This window comes from Sceloporus undulatus, chromosome 6 (genome assembly GCF_019175285.1).
Source record: "Sceloporus undulatus isolate JIND9_A2432 ecotype Alabama chromosome 6, SceUnd_v1.1, whole genome shotgun sequence".
Classification (NCBI taxonomy): domain Eukaryota; kingdom Metazoa; phylum Chordata; class Lepidosauria; order Squamata; family Phrynosomatidae; genus Sceloporus; species Sceloporus undulatus.
The window spans coordinates 131828744-131840988 of record NC_056527.1 but is presented as its reverse complement, the minus strand read 5'-3'; positions in this window follow the sequence as shown (position 1 = coordinate 131840988).

Sequence of the window (12245 nt, the reverse complement as noted above, 5' to 3'; positions counted from 1 at the left end):
AGACTACTACTACTACTACTACTAATATTGAACATTCCCTGATTGAATCATCCCAGTCCCACTGACATAGATTGCGTTATGCCCACCCCAAAATATTTCACTTTAATTTTAAATTTGACTATTTTAGTGATTTTAATCTGTATATTATAATATTGTTGTTGGGGAATAAGGGGATTATGCAATTTATTTTGTATGTAATTATGTATTTTATTTATATTTTATTGTTGTAACCCACCTCGATCCGATGGGAGAGGCGGCATAAAATTATTATTATTATTATTATTATTATTATTATTATTATTATTGTTATTGTTATTATTATTATATACTTTCTGTAATTTCTTGTTATCCGAATCTATATCGATATATTATCACATGTATCTTTTACCGACTGCTGTAATGCAAATTCAACCAATACGTATAAACCTCAAAATTCCTTTTTTTGGTTCATCTATTTATCTATTCTAAAGCTATTCCCATAAAGTTACTCTTTTCTTCTCTTAACAAAAGTAATCAGAGGTTTCCAATCTTTTTTAAAATCATCCATCGGCTTCTTCTTTTTTACCAAGTGAGTTAGTCTATCCGTTTCCATATAATCATATAGTTTTGGAAACCATGCACTTATATCCGAGAGATCATTATTTTTCCAAAGTGATGCATATAACATCTTGGATAGAATATTGTATTTGTCTATGTCACCAGGAAACTATATTTTGCTATATGCTTTCATATATATATATATATATAGACTAACATAAAAGACAATACCTAACAACCAACATTGACCCTAACCAAACAATTAAATTTAACTAAAATCAAACACAAAAAACACATCCTTCCTTGTCTCTTCACATCTTTTGTTTTTCGCATCAATCTTCCTTACTTCAGAGATTTTCTATTTTCAGTGACACTGTAATTATACAATTTAAACTCTTAATTGTTTTAATTCCTTATTCTTGTCGTAGATAACTTCGCTCCAAGTCGATGTCTCTAAATGCACAAAACAACACAGGAGGAAGATTCATAATAATGTGATGAATGTTTCAAATTGGAAGGAGAACAGATGCCTCAAAGGCCAGCAGGATCCATGCGCCGTATTGTTTGTCGTAACATATACAATGTGCACGGATGCATGATGGATATCATGCACAACCACAAGCAATGCACAGTGTGCAAACACGCACACTGCCGTTACATGTGTAACTCTGCTTCTGCAACCTTGAAATGAATGCAGCCATTGCGCATCAAACAGTGAGAGAATTTACACATATGTAAGAGCCGGCATGGAGTAGTGGTTTGAGCCTTGGACTACAACTCAGAAGTCCAGGGTTTGCATTGAAAATGGAAGCCTACCTTTGGCAAGTCACACACTCTCAGCCTCAGAGGAAGGCAAAGGCAAAAGGATCACCATAAGTTGGAAATGACTTGAAGGCACACCAGAAGAACAAAGCAGACACCAATAGAAATGCAGTCAAAACTTCTCCTTTCGGCCCCAAGTTTGCAAAAATCTCCTCTTTTGGATCTCACCTTGGTCCCCCGTTCCAATCCTGAATCCAAAGTAAAGCCATTATGATGTTTTATTACCCAAAACCATGGTAATTTTGCATGCAAAAGCTAACCGTGAGTGACATAGCAAGGAGGAAAGGAAACCTCTTCTTCCGAGAACCAGCTGCAACAGACAGGTCTGGAACCAGCCATACATCTTCCTGACAAAAGCCAAGGCTTGGCTTCCTTTTCTTAAATAAGAAAAAGGAACATTTCCTGGAATCTACAACAAGGAGTGAGGGGAAAAGAGAAAAACGTCTCTCTCTCTCAGATAACCCCTTTTATTTATTTTACAGGCTTTTAGCTTATTGCTTTCATATCAAAGGAAAGGAAACCATTTACATTCCTTGCAAATATGGTGCCCTGGTATGAACCTTATCGCTCACATGAACAGGATGGCCTAAATCCTGTCTAAAGTAGACCCGTTGAATCAATGGGATTTACCTATGTGTTGATTCACTCTCCAAGAAATGGTTCAATGGGTCCACGCTACTTGGGACAAACCCAAGTGTGTCTCTATATGTTTCATGAATGTATACAGGTTCAGACTGGAGACTCTCCGGACAATTCTGGAGGCACTTCAGCTCCGGGATTTTTTGTGTGTCCCTCTTCTTGGTTGTAGCATGCTTCCACATCCCAGTCCACCCAATCCATCCATCGCAAGTATCTACACATCGCTTACCAGCAAGGGAAACCTTTTCCATACAAGGCCCTACCCACTCAGTCTGTTGTTTTCTTCATTGGCACTCACTACAGTGATATGGACACATTGGAAATAGTGGGGGGCTTCATGGATACCCATAACTTCACGATGTCCTGATCGGAGCTGATTCTCTTCCATAGGGTATAATAGATGCCGGGTTTTGCTTTTCTTTCCCTATCCAGACATGGTTTTCTGGTAAATCATGGAAAGAACAACCTAGTTCCATGTCAGAAGCTACAACTGCATGGTGCTGTAGGAGCCCCCTTCTAATGGCTTAGAATCATAGAATCGTAGAGTTGGAAGAGACCCCAAGGGCCATCCAGTCCAACCCCCTGCCATGCAGGAAATCACAATCAAAGCATCCCTGGCAGATGGCCATCCAGCCTCTGTTTGCAGACCTCTAAGGAAGGAGACTCCACTACACTCCGAGGGAGTTTGTTCCACTGTTGAACAGCCCTTACTGTCAGGAAGTTCCTCCTAATGTTGAGGTGGAATCTCTTTTCCTGCAGTTTGCATCCATTGTTCTGCGTTCTATTCTCTGGAGCCACAGAAAACAAGCTTGCTTCCTTTTCAATATGACATCCCTTCAAATATTTGAACAGGGCTATCATATCACCTCTTAACCGTCTCTTCTCCAGGCTAAACATACTCAGCTCCCTAAGTCGTTCCTCATAGGGCATGGTTTCCAGACCCTTCACCATTTTAGTTGCCCTCCTTTGGACACGCTCCAGTTTCTCAACATCCTTTTTGAACTGTGGTGCCCAGAACTGGACACAATATTCCAGGTGGGGCCTGACCAGAGCAGAATATAATGGCACTATTACTTCCCTTTATCTAGACACTATACTTCTATTGATGCAGCCTAGAATCGCTTCAACTTGTGGTCTACTTGGACTCCTAGATCCCTTTCACATGTTGTCTCCTTAAGCCAGGTGTCCCCCATCCTATATCTGTGCATTTCATTTTTCTGCCCTAAGTGCAGTACCTTACATTTCTCCCTGTTGAACTTCATTTTGACAGCTTTCTAGTCTATTCAGGTCATTTTGAATTTTGATCCTGTCCTCTGGAGTATTAGCTACTCTTAAGGCTCTCTGTTTGCAGAACCATCTGTGCCTCCAAAGCCCTGCTTGGTCCCAGGTTCTGGAAGCTCTTTCTTAGGCAGGGAGCATGCCTTGCTCTGTTTCTATGCAGAAGGGCTACCAAACCAAAATCCTTATGAAACACCTTGGAAAACTAGAGGGGCAATTTAAATACAGGCAATAGGAGAGAAAACTATTATCCCTGGTGGAGCCCCTCCAAGCCAATCGTTGCAAATTGTGACTGAAGCACCACAAAAACCTATTAGGCTGCTGTCAGGCTCTCCTCTTGATAACCGACGAGTTATCTAAGATCTGCGCTTCAGACGTGGCATTCATTCCTGATTTCTTTCAATGACACATCTGACTTGCACATTAAAAATTATGGCCTGTCTTTTTCCCCTCTCCATTTCCACCCCCCCTTTTTTTTAAAGTAAAAAACATGCCAGAAGTCAAAGCAACATTTATCACTAATTGCACAATTACTTCGTGTGGCACCAAGAGATGGAAGCCTTGACTTCTTGCAATATCAAGTTTGCAGGAAAAGTCAAGGCAGTAATTATGTGAGGCAAAATCATTTAGTAAATTAAAGTAATTCCTCACCAGACACGCTTAAGATTCCATGGATTCTATTACTAGCATAATAAAATAATTGCACAATTAGGAGCAAATTACTTATTCTTTTAGAAGTGCTCAACTTACTGCAAACAATGTATTTTAAATCAAAGATCATATGCTCCCATTTAATGAGACCTAGCGGTATCCTTCTGTACCATCGTCCTGGGGGGGAAATGCCAGCAAATAGCGGAAAGCAGCATGGAGGTCACCCATTAAAAATTGTTGCTGGGCATGTGCCCATTAGTTTTCGTTCAGGGCCATGTCTGTATATTAATTTTAACATTCTGTCATATCTCCTTCCCTACCTTCAAAGTCAGTACAGCTGAACTCTGTGCAGTTGGCTCTTTGCATGTAGTCAAGTCCATAGTTTCAAAATTTCCATAAGCCTGGTAATGAACACCCATCTCCACCATGCAATGGTTGGGGTGCTCAAATGGCAGCTGTTAACCCTTCCCTAATGCTACTTTCTTTTTTGACATTATGTCATTATGACATTGCCGTGGTTTGAATGTTGGACTGCGACCCCGGAGATCAGGGTTCGAATCCCCCCTCGGCCACTAAACCCACCGAATGTCCATGGGCAAGTCACACACTCTCAGCTTCAGGAGAAGACAACCTCCTCTGAGCAAATCTTGCCCAGAAAACCCTATTACAGGTCCACCTTAGGGTCACTATAAGTTGGAAGCGATTTGAAGCCACACAACAACAACAGAAAACACACACACAAAAAGATGTTGTTGGTAGCAGTGGTTTTGCAACTGCCATGTGTTACCGACTGAGCTTTCGAATAATTGGTGATTCAGATTCTATCCAACAAGATAGGAATCAGTCTGCGATTGTTGGACAACATGGCATGCCTCTTTTTGTGCAACTATGCACAAAACATTCCAAGCAATGTCTCTGCTTGTGAAATTGTGATCTTATGTATAATCTTGATTTCACAGTCTATAAGGTGTTACCAGCTGGAGTTTTGGAATATCAGCGATTCAGATTCTGACCAAGAATCTAGGAATCGGGGCGATTCTAGGAATCATCAGATAATTCCAAGAATCTAAGAATATCTGGATAATTCCTAGAATCTAGTAATCATTGGATAATTCCAAGAATGTAGGAATCATTGGATATCTGGCCCTTTCCAAGCACTTTTTGCAATTACACTTTCAGGCTCCTATCTATGGGAATTTAATTCAGATGACTGCGTGATTCCAACCCCTGCTTTCAATGGGTGCTGGTCATTTTATTTCATTTTTTAAAGCAAGGCTTGTGTTGTGTGGCATCCTTCTAGCCCAATAGGCTCCCTGCAAGGCCTGTTGTCAGCTTTGTAGCAGGGACTTTTGTTTTCCCCTCCAAACAGCACAAAACAGATGGCGTACGCAGGGTGAAACTGCCAGGGGTAAAGGAGCATTCGCTCACTTGGGAAGCAAGCCACAGTAGCCTGGCAGGCACCCAGAGATCCGCCGCCCCAGCAAGGTAAACCAGGCTTAGCAAGAAAAGGCTGGCAAAGGGGCATGGGGATGTGAGTGAGCAACAAAAGTCCATAAATAGATTGCAAAATGTTTTCTCTCATATGGCTCCCACAAATGCCAGGGTTCTCTGTGCCAAGCACTGGATTCTTAGGGCAACCGTTTGCAAGCCAAAATCCAGCTCTGGTCTGTGGAGCTGTAGAAAGTGAGAGGAGGTACGAAGAGCCAAAGATGGTTGTATTTGTTTCCATTCCCTGTTAGATGTTCAGCTGGCCATTTAAAAAAACAAAACAAATGAGCCCTCTTTTTGGGGTGGGTTGAGGCATTGCATCCACTTGCCTGAGCAAGCTACAGATTGTGAATGCATCTCCAGTTAAAAGGAGCAAGAGCATTGTGTGGAAGAGAGGTGACTGTACTCACCATAGCTTGGAGCTATTGTCCATTGCTACAAACTCTGGTGCTGCAGTCAGGCCAGCAAAGCTTTGAAGGCAGGGTGAGGAAAGTGGGAATGAAAAGAAGTCGCTGCAGCACAACACAAGGACTGGAAAGTCACAGCGAGACATATACAAAGGAGCAGGCTGTGCATTGCTGGACCTCATTGGAAGGAGAGGCAGACAAGTTTTAAACTGTTGCCAGTGCTGTGTGCATGTGTGAGAGAGATTGCACAGTGCTGGTTAACGCAGATATAGAAGTCCCCTTAGGGTGCATGTGTGTCCTCACAGCCGACAGCTTGTGAATTCAAGAACAATGAGAAGAATAAGAAATCTCGCACTCGTCCACCCACTTGAGTGGCAAGGGTGACGCTGCAAGGAACGAAGGCACCACACCAAAAGCAAGTTGTCACGCGTTGCACACACAATCCTCTGCCAACAGTGCTCTTGTGACAGCTCTTCTCGCTGTTTGGACACCGCCATCATGTGCCTACGCATGGCTTCCACACTGATTTGCCCAAGAGCTCATTGGATGTAGATCAAACCTGCAATTATGTCCCTCTCAGAGGTAGCAATGGGCCTCCTGAGAATATGGAGACTCCACTTGTTCTTGGTTCAGGAACCAAAGGAGATGCAGAGTGCATAATGCACCCCAGCTATTGGGTGGTGTTCTGGTTTGTCCTCCTGACTTCTCCTGTCCCTACCAGTCCTACTGTAAATGTGATTCAGAGAGACAGGTCCAGCATTAGCAGCTGCCCTTAAGGTGTCCATAGCTTTGGCTGGCCCCAACACTGACTCTTGCCCTGGGCCCATTGATTCACACAGGGAGGGAGGGTGTGCTGCCATGCCCATTCTTCACAAAGCCATGGACAGAGTGCCCCAGCAGGGCCTAGTGAGGAAGGGGAGAAACACTGATGGAGAAGATGTCCCATAAAGCGCTGGCCTGAGGGACTCCAAAGCTAGAGTCATGGCTGGAGAGAACTTCCCAGACAAGGCAGTGTTTATGTTGGTGGCTTAGCTCAGAAATGCTATAGCTTCCCTTTTGTGTCTTCGATGCTCTATGAGCCTTCAGGCGGGACAATGAATATATGAAACACTACAAAAGATATATCTATTTGGGTTAAGCCAGGGATGGACAAAGTATGGCCTATTTGCTCCCCACAAGCAGCCTATGGGTTTTGAAGGGGCATTTTCCCCATGCCCCCAGCAATTTTAGGCCTTTTTCTAAATTAGGAAGTTAAGCGTAAGTGACTCCTTGATGATAAAATGACTCCTTGGTCAAGAAAGTGACTTCTTGTTGATAAAAAATGACCTCTTGGAGGAGGCAAAACATGGTTCAAAAGTCTGCATACCCTCTAAAGCAGGGTATGATTCCAACCCCCATAAGCCTGTCCAAGTTCGCTCTAGCAGGGGGACCATTACTAGCTCAGAAATAGCGGCTATACCACTGCACCTCCTGGAACTCCCAGTCTCTCCCAGTTGCCCACTCCACTGGAAAATCTGTAGGAAGCCAAAGGAACGGACACACATTATCATGACTCAATCCAGTTTTCTCATGCTCTTATCATTAGAGACTCTGTTGGACAGCCCTTGGATGTGGAGAAGCTGCCAATGGGTTACGGTGGGTCACAAGGCATGCCCTAGAGAGCACAGCTTGCATGGCACATTGTTACCCAGTGTTACCCTGGCCCAACGTCGGGCACCATGGTTGCACCCAGCAATCCCACCAATGACCGCTCCATGTCATAGGAAGAGCACTAATAGGAGGCAATCTGTCTTTCAAAGGACCCTGGAGAAGGTATCCAGGAATTCAACACAGCTGAATATCACTTCTAGGCAACAGCTTTCTAAAGGCAAGAGAAGGCATAATTCCAAGAAGCAATTCTCAATCTCGCTCTCAATTTCTCTCACTGCCCATTTCTCTGTTCCTTCTTTTGCAATCTTTTAAGGTGCTTTAATGGAATGAAATAACACCGTTGGAGGTCATCCAAAGAAGATACATTGCAAGCAGATTGAGGTACAAAAGGTTTTGTTGGTTCTAGTCTGGCAGCCACATAAACCTCATCTGTTTCTAAAAAATCTGTGCTTAAAAAACAAAACAAAACCCTGTTTACTTTCACCGAAGGATGTGGGTCAGATTTGAATAGCGTCAATAGAATACACTCAAGCTCTTGTGGTTTCAGGGAAACGACGCACCTCCGTGTAGTTTCTCTGCCAAGCTCAGGAAAACATCCAGATGAGAGGCAATTTCTGATCCAGCTAATTTTCTCAACCTGCTTATTGTTACATGTTTGGTGCATTATGCAGATGTGAGGCTCCTGTCTATTTAATCCCAGAAACAATAGCTGAGTCGCCAACAGCAGCTCCCCACATCCCCAAAGTATGCGTAGCCATTTTTTAAAAAGAGATTGCAAAGTTACACAATGCAATGCCTCCTTCATAGCATGCAATGCAAAGAACTAACGTGGGATGACATGCAAGTCAGGATTTCAAGATCCTGGCATTGGTGCAGCAAGATATAGAAACATAGGGCCCATACAGACAGGCCAAAATAAAGCTGCTTCGGGACACTTTGGAGGTATGCTGTTTCAATGATGCATGCATCCTGAGAGGCCAGAAGCTGCACCAAAGCTGTGCTCCAGTCCTTAAGACTGGACTGTGGCTTTGGTGTGGCTTCCAGCCTCTTAGGATGCATGCAGCATTGAAATAGCACACCTCCAAAGTGACCCAAAGCAGCTTTATTTTGGCCTGTCTGTACGGGCCCATAAATTCCTAGAGTTTGGAAGAGACTCCAAGGGCCATCCATTCCAATCCATTCTGCCATGCAGGAAGACACCGTCAAAGCCCCCCTGCGGCCTCACCCCCTTGAGACAGATGTCCATCCAGCCTCTGTTTAAAGACAGTCTCCAAAGAAGGAGACTCCACCACTTTCCAAGGCAGCATCTTCCACTGTTGAACAGCTCCTATTGTCAGGAAGTTCCTCCTAATGTTTAGGTGGAATCCCTTTTCCTGTAGCTTGCATCCATTGCTCCATTGAGTCCTATTCTCTGGAGCAGCAGAAAACAAGCTTGCTCCATCCTTAATATGACACTCCTTCAAATACTTAAAACAGGGCTATCATATCACCTCTTAATCTTCTCCTCTCCAGGCTAAACATACCCAGCTTCTCATAGGACATGGCTTCCAGACCTTTCACTGTTTTGGTCGCCTTCCTCCAGATATGCAGAATGTGTCCTCACTTGGATCTAGTTTGGCCTAGGAGCAAGAGACTGCATGGTACAGTGGTTTAAGTGTTGGACAAGGGCTCTGGGAAACCGGGGGTTGAATCTCCATTTGGCCATGGAAGCCTACTAAGTAGCCTTGGGAAAATCTCTCAGTCTCAGAGGAAGGCAATGGCAAACCTCGATGGAATAATTCCGGCCAAAAATCACCTAATTTCAGGGTTGGCAAAGTCAAAAACAATGTGAAGACCCACAACAACCACAAAACCACAGGGCTAAGAAGATGGCTTGGGTGCTGGATGGATGGATGCATGAGGAGATACTGGAGAAGTATGGAAATGGAAGAAGGTAGGATTGGCCCTTTGGTCTTTCTACAGGAATGCCAAAATGTGGCCTAGGGACATTTTTGTGGCCCCTGGGGACTCCAGAAGCATTTTATTTTGCATTGTCTCCCCGCCTCAACTTTCCCTGGTTTTGTTTCCAAAAGGATAATTCAGAGAGAAGGAAACCTCTCTTCCGAACGCATTGTAGTTCCATCCAGCACATCTACTTCTGCTATTTTCATGGTTCAGGCACAAAATGAGTTTCCCCTCGCTTCTTTCAAGCAACACAGATCTCTCTCCGAGACCTTGATTTCCAAACACAAGCACTGAAAAGAAAAGGTCTGCAGGAAGAGTACAACTGGAGATATTATTGGTGTAGTAGTGTGTACGTGAGAGGGAGCTTCTTTGCAGAGGAATGCTTCAGGCTCAAGCAAAACATTCTGAATTAATTGAAAACAAAACAAAGGATGAGTGGGTTGTGGGTTGTTGTTTTTTTGGAGGAGGCGGTGTTTGGAATTACTGTGGAAAATACCTCATTTAGCTGGAAAATATACCATACTACCTGAAGAGACATTGCATAGAAGTATGCAACAGTAAATAATACTAACTGGCTCTTAAATGGTTCAAATATTTTAGACTACTTCTATCTTGGACAATTATTATTGCATTGTCTTTCCTCATCTATGATTTCCTTTCCTAATTCTTAAAAAAAATGAGGGGGGGGGGAAACCAAAACAAACCTTCACCTCGTACTTGAGCCTCTGGTGCAAGTAAGGAAAGGAAAGATGCCCATCGAAAGACACTCTGCGTCCCCTTCCTAGTTTTGAATATTTTGGCTGCCACCACCAAAAGCGGCCTTTTAAGTCTCTCCCAACATCAGCTCTGGAAGATTGAAATATCAATTACAGATCAATTTTCTCCTTAAGTAAACACTAATGCAGGATAAACAGTATTAGGAGATGCAATCGTAACATTGCTGACTTCAGGACAGACTGCCTGCTGCTCGCAGCAAGTTTAAGCCTGGAGATTAATTAACCTGAGAAGATATCACTTAAGGAAGATTTAAGGCTATCAGGTTGGGAATATGAAGTAAGGAGGCGCTGTGCATGTTAAGGAGGAGGAAGGCGGCTTGCGGGAAGGAACAAGATGCTTTGATTTCTTTCTCCCCTCCCACGGTTAAGGCTCTTGTTTTCCCCAGCACCGATTCTGCAAGCCTTTAAGGATTAGGCTCCGGAATGGGGCAAAGACTCCTTTCATAGCTAAGCTGTTGTAAAACCACAGGGGAGCAGAATAATTCTGGACTGTGATTAGGGAAATCTAGAAATGTGAAACAGCTCCCAATCCTATGACGCCACTTTGATGCCAACCAGTTCTTGGCCAAGGTAAGATCTGGGTTCCGACGTTACCATCAGTTCACTCCCCTCACTTAGACACAATTGTTTTGGTAACTGTTGTGTCTCTTAGTTGCGTAGATTTTGTCTTCCAAGTGGGAGGTGAATCGGGCTCTGATCAGCCTGGGCAGATGGGCACAACCCACAACAAGGCCACCCTCAGGCTTGGAGACTGGTTCATGTGGTTGGAAATGCACAACTGCTATGTGCCTTCCATTGGAGGTTGTCAGAGGAAATGGAAGGATGCATCACACAGTAGACTAAGGCATGATAAAGGAGGAAAATGCCCCACAGGTCACATTAAGGGATCTAATTCAGTAGAATTCAAAGATATATCCATGTTTGTCCATAGAATCAGTATGTAGAGAGATTTTGTAGCACCTTGGAGACTAAGTGAAATAAAGAAGTTGGCAGCATGAGCTTTCACAGACTTCAGTCTACTTGCTCAGATGCATAAGTCAGTGGCCAAAATTGTGCACTGAGGAGGTGGAACATGACTTTCCTTCCATGGAGTCAGGTTGACTTGTTAGTAAGTGTGATTTTGTCCAAAAGAATGTACGACCAAGTATCTGTGTGAACCCAAAACACAATGCACATCCACCTGCACAAAGGTGATGTGCATGCATTATTATTATTATTATTAAACTTATTTCTAAAGCGCTGTAATTATACACAGTGCTGTACAAAGTCGCATAAATCCCCATTCGGCCATGAAAACTTCCTGAGTGGCCTCAGGAAAGTCACATTTTATCAACCTCAAAGGAAGGGAACATCAAATCTCTTCTGAATAAATCTGGACCCTAAAATAGGATTGCTACAGACAAGCATCGACTTGCAGGCACATAGCAACAACAATGCATCTTTTACTGCTAGACTGATAGGGCTAGCCAGAATGTGAACAGTTTGCAAGAATTATATGGATTGAAAGGGAACCCAAAGTTCACTCTTGAGTTCCCTTTTAATTCAACAATCCCCTGCAGTTTAAAGAAATCTACAGCAGAAGCACCCCTGAGAGGTGACCATGCAGCCTCTTATTTCAATATCTTCAACAAAAAAGAGCCCATCATGAAATAAAGTCCCCTGTCAAACAGCTCTAGCTGCCAGGAAGGCTCTATAGTTAGTATCTCCTGTGAGGCAATTTTAATCCATTGGTTGGGGTTTTACACTCTGGAAGTTCAGCAGCAAACAAATACACTTCATTTTCCACCTGATACTCCTTCAGATGTTGGCAGATGGCCATTCTTCCCTTCTCCGTGGTCAACTGAACCTCATAGGACTTGGTTTCAAGATGTCCTCCTATGTCTTGGAAGACATAGTTTTAGGCAGATCCAGGCCAGAAGAAATGTGAGATTTGATCCAGGAATATCTATCAAGACTCCCATACAGGTGGGCAAAAAACAGTGAGAGTGGGCAGAAATTGGCTCAGAAAGCTGATTCGTTTGGGGGAAACAGTCTTAGCAGAAATAAGGGTCCA